At 48.0% G+C, this 16040-nt stretch overlaps 1 protein-coding gene across 1 annotated transcript in view; it reads left to right on the top strand.

Annotated features, from left to right (window-relative positions):
• Positions 1 to 16040, top strand: part of SMCHD1 (structural maintenance of chromosomes flexible hinge domain containing 1) — a 584899-nt gene that overhangs the window by 135024 nt on the left and 433835 nt on the right. The window lies entirely within an intron of this gene.

Genomic DNA, 16040 nt, shown 5'->3' with positions numbered 1-16040 from the left:
TTCACCATATACAGCAAATAATGATGAAACATTCTTCAGATGCTGGGCTTTATAGGAAGGCCATGATGGCAGCGACTGGGGCCTTTCAGGAGGAACCCCAACTGCAATGCTAATGTATCGCCAGGTAGCCGAAAGGGAGTCGGTACACACATGAACTGTCAGCACCGTAATTTAAATGCCACTGTCAATGATTGACGGTGGCATTTAAATGGTTAAACATCACCAATCCAAACTAGCTCCATTTACTACTGTTAAAGAAGCATGCCGACTGTATAAAACTGTTCCTGTGAATGCTTCATACACCCCTGTGCCTATTTGACATTTATATTATGTGGACACAAATAGGTCAGAATATCAAGGGAAAAAAAACCTATAGATTCCAAACAATTTGTGCAAATCAGTTGTGGCATGATGCACATGTGATGTTGAAGCCACGCAGTGTGGTTAAAAGAAGAGCTACAGGAGGTAGGAGGTAGGTTTCAGGGCTCTCGCCCAGCACCCACAGATTACTGACGTGGCCAATGCAATGGGCCCTGCGAATTGATTCACACTAACTCTAATGACAAAGCTTTCCATAAGGACAAGCTCATTGACTGATTTGATTTACGGTACTTATTTTGCAGTCTATGTACTGTGAAATAGTGTGCTGAAGCCCAACTGTCAAATGAAACCCTAATAAAAAAAAATTAAACAACAAAAAAGACATCCATATGACTTCCTTAACGGCTTCTTGCTAGATTTGCTTTTATGTCAGTCCCTGAGTACACCATATTACATCCATGAAATTTTAATTTCACTTTACACTTTTTTTTTTTTTTTTTTTTTAAAGACATATATAATTAAACTTACCCTAAAGACAGCTTTTCTTCTACCCATCACTATTGAGTGGTGAGTTATAGAAATCAATTTTGTTTGTCAAACTGGTAGTGAGTCATAATGTTATAATTAATTACCAGCTATCAGAATTTCTCTTGGCTTCCTTGACGGCTATTAATTTTTCTTCCATTGTTTTTTTGTATAATAAATGTAGAAACATTTTTTTTCAGGAAAAATATATATTTGTATCATGTTAGCCAGCAAATAATAATAAAAATAATTTTATTTTTATAGCACCAACATATTCCACAGCACTTTACAATTAAGCAGGGACATGTACAGACAATAAATTCAATACAAGTTAAGACAATTTAAACAGTGACATTATGAGTGAGGTCCCTGCTCGCAAGCTTACAATCTACAAGGAAATGAGGGGGACACAATAGGTGAAAAGTGCTTGTTATTTCAGGTCTGGCAATTATAATAAATAGAGATTTTCATATAAAGCTGCATGATCCGGTCATCAGCCCATGAGTTTAAGTGCAATAGTCAAGTATCAAGTGCAGTTATGTGCATGGAGGGTGTGGAGACAGATGTATAGTAGGGTGCAGATTCAGAATAGTATTTGGAACAGGGCAAAGTTAGTTTACTGAGTAGTTGGTGTGGTAGGCTTGTTTGAAGAGATGGGTTTTCAAAGCGCGCTTGAATAGGTCGGGGCTAGGTATCCGTCTGATTGTCTGGCGAAGTGCATTCCGGAGAGCTGGCGCAGCATGAGAGAAGTCTTGGAGATGGAGGTGCGAAGTTCGGATTACGGGGGATGTTAGTCTTAGGTCATTTGTAGAACGGAGGGCACGTGTAGGGCAGTGTAATGACTGGCACAAGATTGAGGCATCGGTGAAGCGGCTGGATAGAAATATGACCCTGGCTGCCGCATTCAAGATAGATTGGAGAGGAGAAAGTTTGGTAAGAGGGAGACCAATCCGAAGAGAGTTGCAGTAGTCCAGACGAGAATTAATAAGAGCGACAGTAAGAGTCTTATCAGTTTCCATGGTGAGAAAAGGTCGGACTCTGGAGATGTTTTTAAGATGCAGGTGACAAGAGCGAGCGAGCGAGTGAGTGATCGGATATAGGGAGTAAAGGAAAGTTCGGTGTCGAATATGACCCCAAGACAGCGGGCATGCTTCTTGGGAGTTATGGTTGAACCCTCCAGGGTAATTTCTATGTTAGGTAGAGTGAAGTTAGTAGAGGGAGAAACACAAGAAGTTCAGTTTTGGAGAGATTTAGTTTCAGATAGAGGGAGGACATGATGTTAGAGAGAGCAGACAGACAATCTTGGTATTTTGAATTAGAGTAGGGGTTATGTCAGGAGAAGAAGTGTATAGTTGGGTGTCGTCAGCATAGAGATGATACTAGAACCCAAATCTGCTGATTGTTTGTCCAATAGAGGCAGTGTATCGAGAGAAGAGGAGGGGGCCCAGTACAGAGCCCTGCTGAGCCCTGATAGTAAAGGGATGAGGAGAGGAAGAGGAGCCGGCAAAAGATACAGTAAAGGAGCGCTCAGAGAGGTAGAAGGAGAACCAGGAGAGGGCTGTGTCCTTGAGGCCTATAGAGCGGAGCGTAGTGAGGGGGAGTGTCAAATGCGGCAGAGAGATCCAGGAGAATCAGTAGGGAGCAATGACCTTTGGATTTAGATCATTAGAGACTTTAGTGAGGGCAGTTTCAGTGGAGTGTAAAGAGCGGAAATCAGATTGTAAGGGGTCTAGAAGAGAGTTATCCGAGAGATAGTGGGTTAGACGGGAGTGGGCCATGCGTTCTAGGAGTTTAGAGATGAAGGAAAGGTTAGAGACAGGTCTGTAGTTAGCAGTGCAGTTCTGGTCCAGGGATGGCTTTTTAAGTAAGGGGTTATGATGGCATGTTTAAATGAGGAGGGAAAGATACCTGAAGAAAGAGAGAGGTTAAATATTTTAGTCAGGTGAGTGGTGACCACTGGTGAGAGAGACTGCAGGAGATGTGAAGGAATGGGGTCACTGTTGCAGGTTGTAGGCCGAACAGAAGTGAGGAGCTTGGAAACTTATTCTTCTGAAACAGGTTCAAAGATGCCTAGTGAGCTTCAGGTGCGGCAGGGAAGGAGATCCGGGCGCTGAGAAGATTGGGCTGAGATATCCTGATGGATGTGGTTGATTTTTTTCTAGGAAATAAGTAGCCATATCCTCACAGCTGACGTTGGTGATGGGGGGCCTGTATTTTTTTTTTTTAATCATGTATTTTTTATTAAGGCATATAAACCGCCAATAACACAGTCCGATTACAATTTCCAGACAAATACCATACGTTAGATACATGACCTGATAATACATTCTCATTTTACTAAACAACACCCTTACCCCTTAACCAATCCCCTCTCCCTCCCCCCAATCTCTTTGCCATTATCCAATACAACCATCTAACAACATCACCTCTTGAGAAAAGATAACAAGCTTTACAAAAACACACCTGTACATGTAGGAGTTCCCCCAGAATCAACTAAACGATACCCATTCTGCATTGCAGTAACTCAGCAGACGCCACACCTGGGTAATCCATCCATCCACCCCACACATTTTCAAATTTTGTATTCTGACCTCTTACTCTGTTTCTTTCCGTAAGGACAATAAAATTTATCTTGTTGATAAATTCCTTTTTCCCTGATGGTTTTTCATCCAACCAATGCATTGCGATAAGCTTTCTTGCAGCATATAACAATCTTGCGATAGTCAGCCTTCCACATTTATCCGTAGCAATATCATCCATACAGCCCAAAAGGCAAGTCAGCGGGTTATGCACCACATCTACTCCTGTGACCTCCTGGATCAAGTTAAGCACCTTCACCCAAAAGGGTTGGAGGCGAGCACACGACCACATCATATGTAGCAGATCAGCGCTTTCCTCACCACACCTGGGACACTTTGAGTCACCTCTCAGTCCTGCCTTCCTCATCCATGCTGGGGTCCTGTACACCCTATACACCAGGTATAACTGTGACACCCTTTTAGCCTCACTCAGGGAAACCCTGGGGATATATTGAAGTATGGACTCCCACTTGGACTCCAACAAGGGGCCTACATCCGCCACCCATTTCTCCTTAATCCTTAACGGATGCTTCAATAAAAAGGTATCCATCAGACCCCTGTACATCAAGGTAATGAACCCCCTCGTACTCCTCCGAGGCCCAATAAGATTCAACCAGCTATCTGACTGCAGATTCACGCTCGATACCTCATTTTGACAGTTTAGGGCGTGTCTCAACTGCAGGTACTGAAAGAATGACTTCTGGGTTAAAGGAAACTAAGTCCTAAGTGTCTCGAATGTTTTAATAACATCCCCATCAAGCAACGGAGACACGAACCAAATGCCAGTGCGCCTCCACTGACCGAACCTCCGCAATCTCTTAAGCTCTGCCAACCTAGGTTCAAACCAAATTGGCGTATATCTCGTAAATTCCGTTACTCCCCTCCATTGCTTAATTTTCTGCCATACTTTCCCCATCATAGCTATTGTTGGGAATTTTTGGGGGTTAATTATGAACCTACCTGCTTCAAGACTGGCCTACAATGGGCCCTTCCCTACCGCGTGTTCAATGATTATTCCCGCTGAAGAGCTTTGTTCTGGCTCTCCCCAACCTACCAAGTGCTGGCATTGAGATGCTATATAGTAAATCCATGGATTGGGGACCGCCAGACCACCCTCATCCTTTGCCCTTTGCAGATGTTCCAATTTGATGCGCAACCCGTCCACCCTTCCAGATTAAATCCCTAAATAGAGTATTGATCCTATAAAATTTACTCTGAGGCAGCCACACTGGAGCATTATGCAATATCTAGAGGAGCTGAGGCATGAGTATCATTTTGATCAAATTGGCTCTGCCTGTGACCAACAGAAATAGCTTCTTCCAGGCCCCAATCTTCTGCTGGAACTTCCCAAGCAAAGGAGTCAGGTTGAGCCGCACATAGTCCTCTATTTTGTCCGAAACCACGATGCCCAGATATTTAAACTCATGTACTACTCTTAAGGGAACCCCAGGGTCAAGAGTCAGAGGAGCCGCTGCGTCCATGGGCAACAACACAGACTTCTCCCAATTAATAGATAATCCGGAAAGAGCCCCAAATTTAGAAATACTTTTCATAGCGGCCCCCAGAGACTCCTGTGCATCTTACAAGAACAATAACACGTCGTCAGCGTACAGGGCTATTTTTTCTTCATAGTTTCCTTCCCGAAACCCCTTTACGTCCCTCTCCGCTGTAGAACTATTGGGCATAAATCCGGACTGGTCTTGGTGTATTAATGTTATCACCTTGTTAAGACGGTTGGCCAGCATCTTGGCCAAGATTTTGATATCTATCGTTAATAATGAGATTGGGTGATAAGAAGCTGGATCCCTCAGATCCTTACCCTGTTTTGGCAGTACAACAATTATTGCCTCCCGCATGGACCTCGGCAGCTCCCCTTCCACCAGACCAGCCTCATACACCTCCAACAAGGCAGGAAGCAGTATCTCTTTATATTTTTTATACACCTCCCCCGGGATCCCATCTACTCCCGGGGCTTTATCATTGGGCATAGAGACCAATGCGGCGTCAAGCTCCTCCAAATTAAACGGCTCCTCGAGAAGTCCCCGATCGGCCACTGAGAGTCTGGGAAGCTGTACCTCTGTCAAGAAACCATCCACCTCCACCATCGTTGGCTGTACCCGTGATTTCTAAAGATCCGAGTAATACTCCGTCATCACCTCCAAAATTGCTTTGCAACCAGTGTGCTCCATCCCAACCCTTCCCTTCAAAGTGACTATATGTGTGGAATCTCTCTGCGCCGTCACTATTCTGGAAAGGAGATGGCCCGCCCTGTCCCCCTCTTCAAAGTATTTAGCAGTTTGAAACATTCTTCTACGTTCTGCTGTTTTCATTGCCATCTGACATACTCTATTCTGCGCCACCTTTAACCTTCCTTGTGCTTCTGGGGATTGATCGTTAATTAATACCTCCTCAGCCTCCTCCAACTCTTTTATCAACATCTGATCCTTTCTTCCTGTTTCTGCCTTGACTCGGGATATCCCTTCAATACAGAGCCCTCTGAAATAGGCCTTCATGGTCTCCTATACCGTCAATACCAAAGCCGGCCCAGCATTAATTTTAAAATATTCCTTAATTTCCCCCCCCCCCATGTGTCCATCTAAATCAGTGATGGCGAACCTATGACACGCGTGTCAGTGCTGACACGCGTAGTCATTTTCAGTGACACGCCGGCCGCGGCCCCATAGAAATTGCTTCTTTCCCAGGGTCTGAAGGAGAGGAAACTCTCCTTCAGGCCCTGGGAACCATATTAATGTGTAAAATAAAGAATTAAAATAAAAAATATTGCTATACTCACCTCTCCGACGCAGCCTTGACCTCACCGAGGGAACCGGCAGCGTTGTTTGCTTAAAAATCGCGCTTTTCCTTCCTTACGTGAAGTCCCGGCTTGTGATTGGTCGCGTGCCGCCCATGTGGCCGCGACGCGACCAATCACAGCAAGCCGTGACGTAATTTTAGGTCCTTCAGGATTTTAAAATCACGTTCTGGCTTGTGATTGGTCGCGTCGCGGTCACATGGGCGACGCGACCAATCACAAGCCGGGACGTCACGGGAGGCAGGACAAGCGCGCATTTTAAAATGCGCGCTTGTCCTGCCTCCCGTGACGTCCCGGCTTGTGATTGGTCGCGTCGCCCATGTGACCGCGACGCGACCAATCACAAGCCAGAACGTGATTTTAAAATCCTGAAGGACCTAAAATTACGTCACGGCTTGCTGTGATTGGTCGCGTCGCGGCCACATGGGCGGCACGCGACCAATCACAAGCCGGGACTTCACGTAAGGAAGGAAAAGCGCGATTTTTAAGCAAACAACGCTGCCGGTTCCCTCGGTGAGGTCAAGGCTGCGTCGGAGAGGTGAGTATAGCAATATTTTTTATTTTAATTCTTTATTTTACACATTAATGTTGTTTTGATACCGATACCCGATACCACAAAAGTATCGGATTTCGGTATCGGAATTCCGATACCCGCAAGTATCGGCCGATACCCGATACTTGCGGTATCGGAATGCTCAACACTAATGGCATCCGATCCGATTTTTTATTGGATCGGATGCCATGCAGGAGGTCTGTGGGTCCAAACAACAGAGCTCCGGTGCAGAGCATCTAGGCCTGGGACTTCCGGTAGGCCAGGCGCAGCTCCCGGAAGTCCCAGGCCTCTGCGTTGGATCTGTGTTGTTTGGGCGGCATTGTGCTGCTCCCTGCTCCCTGCTGCGCCGGCCAGAAGTCCCAGGCTGCACTTCTGAGGCCTGAGGAGATCGCTGTCTGGAGGCCCTGTGATTGCTGTCTGGAGGCCCTGTGATTGCTGTCTGGAGGCCCTGTGATTGCTGTCTGGAGGCCCTGTGATTGCTGTCTGGAGGCCCTGTGATAGCTGTCTGGAGGCCCTGTGATAGCTGTCTGGAGGCCCTGTGATAGCTGTCTGGAGGCCCTGTGATCGCTGTCTGGAGGCCCTGTGATCGCTGTCTGGAGGCCCTGTGATCGCTGTCTGGAGGCCCTGTGATCGCTGTCTGGAGGCCCTGTGATCGCTGTCTGGAGGCCCTGTGATCGCTGTCTGGAGGCCCTGTGATCGCTGTCTGGAGGCCCTGTGATCGCTGTCTGGAGGCCCTGTGATCGCTGTCTGGAGGCCCTGTGATCGCTGTCTGGAGGCCCTGTGATCGCTGTCTGGAGGCCCTGTGATCGCTGTCTGGAGGCCCTGTGATCGCTGTCTGGAGGCCCTGTGATCGCTGTCTGGAGGCCCTGTGATCGCTGTCTGGAGGCCCTGTGATCGCTGTCTGGAGGCCCTGTGATCGCTGTCTGGAGGCCCTGTGATCGCTGTCTGGAGGCCCTGTGATCGCTGTCTGGAGGCCCTGTGATCGCTGTCTGGAGGCCCTGTGATCGCTGTCTGGAGGCCCTGTGATCGCTGTCTGGAGGCCCTGTGATCGCTGTCTGGAGGCCCTGTGATCGCTGTCTGGAGGCCCTGTGATCGCTGTCTGGAGGCCCTGTGATCGCTGTCTGGAGGCCCTGTGATCGCTGTCTGGAGGCCCTGTGATCGCTGTCTGGAGGCCCTGTGATCGCTGTCTGGAGGCCCTGTGATCGCTGTCTGGAGGCCCTGTGATCGCTGTCTGGAGGCCCTGTGATCGCTGTCTGGAGGCCCTGTGATCGCTGTCTGGAGGCCCTGTGATCGCTGTCTGGAGGCCCTGTGATCGCTGTCTGGAGGCCCTGTGATCGCTGTCTGGAGGCCCTGTGATCGCTGTCTGGAGGCCCTGTGATCGCTGTCTGGAGGCCCTGTGATCGCTGTCTGGAGGCCCTGTGATCGCTGTCTGGAGGCCCTGTGATCGCTGTCTGGAGGCCCTGTGATCGCTGTCTGGAGGCCCTGTGATCGCTGTCTGGAGGCCCTGTGATCGCTGTCTGGAGGCCCTGTGATCGCTGTCTGGAGGCCCTGTGATCGCTGTCTGGAGGCCCTGTGATCGCTGTCTGCAGGCCCTGTGATCGCTGTCTGCAGGCCCTGTGATCGCTGTCTGCAGGCCCTGTGATCGCTGTCTGCAGGCCCTGTGATCGCTGTCTGCAGGCCCTGTGACTACTACAGCAACCATCATCCAGTGAACTGTGGGGTGTCATTGGCCATTACTGAGATAAGTGAGAGGGAGGCTGTCAGTGATGGCGAACCTGTGGCAGTCCAGCTGTTGCAAAACTACAATTCCCATCATGGCTGGCCATTCAAAGCAAAGGCTTTGGCTGTGAAGACATGATGGGAATTGTAGTTTTGCAACAGCTGGAGTGCCACAGGTTCGCCATCACTGGAAGAATTCCCCCTCCCCCTCACTTATCTTACTTCACGGCACCCCACACAAGTTCAATAATAGCAAGACCAACAAAAGAAACCAACTGACAGATGAACAAAGAAGTCACTAAGCAGGTAAGTTAATTCTAATTATACATATTTGTTATTTAAACTATACATTTCGCAAAATTATGGTTTTTTATCAAGGTGACACACCACCCAAGTTATGCTCGGTTTTTTGGCGAATTTTGACACACCAAGCTCAAAAGGTTGCCCATCACTGATCTAAATCAACAAGGTGTAGCCAGAACACATTCAGCCTCCACATGCACCCCTAGCATGCAAGGATCCCACACCCTCAGATATCACACTCATGGGGGAATGATCAGATATTGTTCTAGCCATATATGTTACCTCCCCAGCAAGGCCCAACATCTGTGAATTGCTCAAGGCCAGATCTATTCTTGACAAAGAAGCGAAAGAGGACGAAAAACAGGAATACTTATACACCCCAGGATGAGAAATCCTCCATAAATCATGCAGAGCAGTTTTCCTCAGGACGGCACCAAATGGTGTGCAATTACCACCCGACTTCAATGGCTCTCGTCTTCCCCTATCCCAGTGTGCGTCTGGAATGTTGTTAAAGTCCCCTATTATCAAAAACGGTATCCCCGGTGTCTCCTCCAATATTCCCAGAACTCTGTGAATAACCTTTCCACAATATGGTGGTGGAATATAAATTGAAACCAGCCACATCAGACATCTGTACAATTTACAAAGCAAACATACAAATCTACCCGACTGATCTATAACCACTTTGTGATACACAAAAGTTACCCCGGCACAGATGAGGATGCTGACCCCCCTGGAATATGCTGAATATGTGGCATGGTACCCCACCTGAACCCATCTCTTAGCCAGAAAATGCGTTCTCTCCTTCACCATATGAGTCTCCTGCAGACAGATCACTGACGGCTTGGCATCATTCAAAAATTTAAACACAGCTTGCCGCTTCACACCAGACGCCAAACCCCTGACATTCCAGCTCACAATTCTCATTCTTCCCGCCATTTTCCCTCCTCAGTACATATTATCCCACATTCTTTCATCCATTTGCGGCCAAAGCCACAACCACAGTAACCATGGTGATGTACATTATACAAATATTTCCCCCTCCCCCCCCACACAACAGAGAAACATCCCCAACAAATCCCCATCCCATCCTTCCATCCCCTCCTAACACGGAGGGGAGAGCGCACTTTATCTGGAACAGTCTGTTAACCCCGTCCAACAGTCCCAGCGCTTGTCCCAAACTATTGAGACTCTCACATGACTTGTCGATTGCAGCCTATTTAAACTTCAACTCGAGATCCAACAAGGGCCCATCCCCGCCTCATAAGAACACAAAAAACCCAGGGGGAAAAAAAAAAAAAAAAAAAAAGGAAGCCAATGGATCCCTCCAAAAAAGAGACAGTAAAAGAGAAACAAGAATAAGAAAAAAACGTTCTATCATCCCACTGAGTCTTTTAATTTCACTTGACGCAAATGTTGCTCGTTGCTGTCCAGCCATCCGAGTATCTCTTTATCCTCCGTGAAGAAATGCACTTTCCCTTCAGCGACCACTCTGTTTGGCCGGGTACATCATCGAGTAAGTGACGCCAATCTCCCTCAGTCTCTTCTTAATATGGACAAATTTGGCTCTCTGCTTCTGCACCTCTATGGAGAAGTCCGGAAACATGGAAATCCTGGAGCCATTTATCTCCAAATCCGGGTTCTCTCTAGCATGTCTGAGCATGGCGTCTGTCACGGTAGTGCAAGACCTTGACTAGCACTTGTCTAGGAGGACGCCCAGGGGGGAGGGGATACGCAGGAAAGCGGTGTGCTCTTTCAGTAGCATACATCCGAGATAACTTGTCGGCTCCATTATGGTTTAATAGCCATTTTTCAAAGAACTCTGTTGGCGCTGTGCCATCTGTCTTTTCAGGCACCCCAATCAGCCGCACATTATTGCGCCTGGACCTATTTTCAAGGTCGTCCGTTTTCGCTTATATGGCAGAAATCTCACCACTCATGTGTTTTGTAGCCTTATCCGCTTTAGCAATACAGTCCTCAGCACCGCTAATGCGTTTTTCCGCCTCTTCCATCCTTTCCTTAGTCACGTGCAAGGAATGTTGCATCTTGGACATGTGTGTCTGCATGACCCCCATCTGCGCAGCCATATTGGTGATAGTATTATGACTGTATAAAACCACCTTAAACACATCCTTCAGAGTGGGCTCCTCAGGAATCTGCATTTCATCGATGCATAGCACAGAGCCTTTCATGATTCCCCCTCTCTCCTCCTCCTTCTCCTGCACTCCAGTGCTGCTCCCGCCATCGCTGTCTTCTCCCTCCTCCTCCCCCAGCCTCTCCATATCTCCGTGCCCCACAGGCTTATCTTTCACCTTGCCTGCCACCGCTGGGCTCCGGATCTCCACCGTCTGTCGGGCGAAGCGTTGCAGCCTGGCTGCTGCATCTGCTCTCCCAGAATCTTCCCTCGCAATCACAGGCTCCTCTGACAGTATTTCCTCCTGGCCGGCGCCATCTCTGGTCTTTTTCTCCTGCTCCCCTGCTGCCCTCCTGGAGCCCCTTCTGACGGTCATTGCCCCGTAGGTACACAGATCCGCAGGCACCACATCGGACACGGATTCCCCGCTAATTTCAGGTGCCTGGCCACCGATTTTACAGGCTGCATATAGCTTATACTGAGCGGGAGCTGCTTCAGACAACCGCTCACATCACGTTCAAGCCACGCCCCCGGGCCTGTACTTTAGGTTTCAGGAGGGAGTTTAAGGTTTCAAAAAGTCGTTTTGGGTTGTTAGATAGTGAGGTGATGAGGGTGGTGAAGTAGGACTGTTTGGCCAGATAAAGGGCAGAGTTATAAGTTTTGAGCATGAACTTATAGTGGATGAAGTCTTCTGTTAAGAGTGATTTTCTCCACTGCCACTCTGCACACCTTGAGCAGCGCTGAAGAAAGCGTGTTTGCATTGTGTGCCAGGGCTGCCGTTGTTTGCGTCGGGTCTTTCTGCGTGTAGAATGTGCTGCTTCATCTAGGGCATTCTTCAGTGTATTACTGAAGTGTGACAATGCTAAGTCTGGACAGGAGAGGGAGGAGATAGGGGCTAAAGATGTGTGGAGATTGTCCATAAGCTGCTGGGTATTAATGGTACGTGTATTCTGATAAGTGTGGTAAGTGGGGGTTTCCAGGGTGAGGAGACCATTCTTGACAGAGAAGGAAAGAAGGTTGTGGTCCGAGAGCGGGAGAGGGGAGTTAGTAAAGTCATGCAGCGAGCCGGGACGGGAGAAAACCAGGTCCTCATGCGTAGGAGAATTAGTAAACTTTGGAAGGCCGAATGAAGTAGTTAGAATAAGAAGATGAGAGGTAGATTGGGAGAGGGGATCATTGATGGGGATGTTAGTCTCCCATGATGAGGGTGGGGATGTCACAGGATAGAAAGTGAGTAAGCCAGGTGGCAAAGTGATCTAGAAACTGACGGGAAGAGCCTTGAGGGCGATAAACAACCCCTGTTGTTAAGACGCCCCCTGAAGAAGTGTTCACGAAACGCGCGTCGGGGTTGGAGGGACCGGGACTCTTCACAGAGATATGTAAGTCAAGCGCTTTATATAATTTGGATAGTTTATGTGTGCCTCTGCCGCTTTGGTTAAAATATTGCTAGCTGATAGATGTTTTATACACTCCGTATAGCTATAAATACTAGGCAGTGATTGGGCTTTACCCTTTACCCCAATTAGGCTGCAGGACAGCCTATGTTGAGTGGTTTTTATACTGGGTGATTTTTCATGTAGCCCGTTCAGGCAACAATAATATTTAGCTTGTACCATATGCTGCATGTGAATAGTGACTATCTGGGTCCCTCACAATCTGAGATAATTTGGTTTTTATTTAGATCTGTGTTGTGTTTGTGTTTGTAATTTTAGATGTGTCTAATAAATATTATATATTATAAACGAAGTTTGGTGTGCTTTTTCTGTGTCATTATCTATTGTGATAGTTAGGATGATACTGATAGGGTTAAATTGTTAAGTGAGCACATATTGATTGTGGATCATTCATTTGTTCTTATAGTATAACACAAAATCTGAGAAAAGTTTTTTCTGACATTCATTTGGATGTCCAGGTCTATGGTACCAATTAAGAAAGATTAGTGGGGAAGGGATTATAACTGCTTTCCCCTCTTTTTTTTTTTTTTTCCTGTCCCTGTAGGAAAAGAAAGAATCCTTTTGGTGTTTTCATGAAGGATGCATTACCAATAAATTCCTTTTTCTTCAAATGACAGGACAGTCCACATGTTACTTTGCAAGGATGTTTTAGAATGTCATTGCTGAGCCAGCGGCTGCGAGAGCCTTATGGTCACCCATAGTGAAGGCAAGATGGTTTATTACCTTTCCCGACTTGCTGATCACTGTATATACGGTGCCAAACAAGCGCTGTTTATACAGTTTAGGAACCTTTAGCACTGCTTTCTTCTCATCTTCAAACGATTTGTGATCGCTGCGTGTCTGGAGTGAGCAGGAGCTGCTGGGTCTTAAAAGATCAGCTTAACAGTACACATAAAGACTGAATTTGCCCTGTAAGGTTATGTGCACATGTTGAGCAAAATTTTCCCTTCCTCCATGACGGCACACCTGAGAGAGGGGATCCGCCCAGCCAGGACAAGAAACCCTACTGAAAATAAAAGGGCGGTACCTCTCCGTCGCTTCAGTTGGGTTTCCTGTCCTGACAGGGACCCTCGTGCTGAACACGGCGGTGATTCCACTCACCCAGGTCCCGTCCCGGCGTGGAAGAGCAGGCAGCGCCTGTGCGTCGGTGTTCGGAAACCTGGAAGCGCCGTCCGCAGGTCCCCCAGGGTCTCTGCGCCCGAGCGGGCGTTGGTGCAGCACGGTCGGACCCAGCTCCTTCCGTGGCTGCCACGCCGCCCCCCTCCCTCTGCCGGCATCCAGGTGCGGCGGCCGCTTCCGGGTCGCCCGTCTGACATCACGCGCAAGGCACGCTGGGAATGGGCGTGCCCGCGTGACGTCGGGGGCAGGCGCCGGATCCAAGATGGCGGCGCCCATGAAGAAACGCCGGCAGGTGGAAAAAGGTCTCCGGCGGCGCGGCAGAGGAGGGGAGGGGCCACCATTGGGCACCGGAGGAGGCGGGGAGTGCAGTGGTCCCCCTTAAATGGGTGTCTGACCACAGAAGACACGCTCATGTCCAAAAACTTCAGCATGGAAGTGGGACAATCAGAGCAACAGCAGCAGCCGCCGCCATCACAGCAGCAGCGTCAGGAGCTCTCGCCAGATGCCTTGCCAAGCCACCAGCACCGGAGCAGTCGCTCAAGTGGTAGGAGCAGCGGCCGTCCTGTCCGGCAAGACTCTTCAGCGTCCAGAAGGGACACTGCACGTGCATCTGTCCAGCCTCCAAAACCGGTACCCTTGACTGACGGCGGTGGTGAGTGATCTTCGTGAATGTCACCCTTATGGTAACAGGGTCCATTTTTTTCTTCTGTTTGATCACTAGGGCCCGAGGAAATCTAGCGGCAAAACAAAGAACCGCGAATGTGCCCTTTGTAAAGCCCCGCTTGCAGTTCAGTGGCAGAAGGACCTCTGCTCTGACTGCATTCAAAAAACCATACAAGATGAGACTCCTAATTTCGCCACTAGCCTCAAGGCCATAATTCAGGCAGAAATTAAAAACTCCCTAAAACTGGCCCTTAAAAAATCAGGGAGGAAGAGCCGTAAAGTGTCTACGGATTCGGAGGCCTCTCAGAAACAGGAGAGTCAAAAATCATCCCGTTCTCCCTCTACCTCCTCCGCCTCTATCCAGTCCTCAGATTCCTCCTCAGATAGTGATACAGGGGGTCGCCCGTGTTTCCCAACTGAGGATGTAGAAAAATTAGTCAAAGCAGTCAGAACTGCAATGGGACTTAAAGAGGAAAAGACACCTAGGTCACTTGAGGATGTCATGTTTGGCGGTTTAGAGGAAAAAAGAAAACGAACATTTCCGGTCAATGCAAAAATTAAAGCATTGATCGAAAAGGAATGGAAAAAACCCGAAAAAATCGGCACCTTACCTTCTTCATCTAAAAGGAGATATCCTTTTGAAGGAAAAGACTCCGAATCCTGGGAGAAAATCCCTAAGATTGATGGTGCGGTAGCCAAATCCTTGAAAAAATCATCCCTTCCTTTAGAAGATTCAGGGGTCCTAAAAGATCCACTGGACAAAAAAGCAGATGGGTTTTTGAGGCACATCTGGGAAGCAGCGGCAGGGGGCTTGAAACCGGCTATAGCTGGGACATGTACAGCTCGCGCTCTTATGGTCTGGTTACAGCAGATAGAAGACCAGCTAAGGGATAAAGTCCCTAGGAATGACATTCTGGCAAATATATCCGTAGTTCAAGGGGCAGCAGCATTTCTGGCGGATTCCTCTGTGGACTCCGCGAGATTAACAGCTAGAGCAGCGGGCCTGTCCAATGCGGCCAGAAGAGCCCTATGGCTTAAAGGTTGTCCAGGAGATCTGCCATCCAAACATAGACTATGTTCCATCCCATGTGACGGTCAACTCCTCTTTGGGAAAAAGTTAGAGGAGATTTTGGAACAGGCAGGAGATAAAAAGAAAGCCTTTCCAACCTTCCCGAAAGATCCGAAAAAAACCTTTTTTCGGAGGAGATTTAACAGAGGCCGACCTCCAGGAGATAGGAGAAATTGGGACTTCAAAGATAAAAGGAAGTCAGGCTATATGTTCAAAGGGCCCTCTACATCTGCCAAAAAGTCCCCCCAATGACATTACATCAGAGGTTGGAGGAAGACTCTCCCTCTTCTATCCAGCCTGGATAAACATCTCCCCGAGCATCTGGGTTTTAAATATCATAAAAGAAGGCCTAAAAATAAAATTTATCCATCCACCCAGGCACAATTTCGTAATAACTCCCCGGAGGATAGCCTGGCAGGAACAATTAGCCCTAGAAACGGAAGTCCTCGGACTGATTCAAAAGAATGTCTTGCAAGAAGTCCCCCCTCTTCTTAATACAAAAACCCGATGGCTCTTGGAGGACCATAATCAACCTAAGAAAGCTCAACCTTTCAATAGACAATCACTCCTTCAAGATGGAGTCCATCAACACAACCACAAAACTTCTGTTTCCTCACTGCTTCATGGCAGTAATAGACTTAAAGGACGCATATTACCATATTCCAATACATCACAAATACTGGAGACACTTGAGAGTGGCACTCTACATACAGAACCAAGTGAAACATTACCAATACACAGCCCTTCCATTCGGCCTATCTACTGCTCCCAGAGTCTTCACCAAGGTGA

The sequence above is a fragment of the Ranitomeya variabilis genome, chromosome 6, assembly GCF_051348905.1.
Source record: "Ranitomeya variabilis isolate aRanVar5 chromosome 6, aRanVar5.hap1, whole genome shotgun sequence".
Classification (NCBI taxonomy): Eukaryota; Metazoa; Chordata; class Amphibia; order Anura; family Dendrobatidae; genus Ranitomeya; species Ranitomeya variabilis.
Note: the sequence above shows the minus strand (reverse complement) of the source record. Positions and strands in the feature narration are given on the sequence as shown.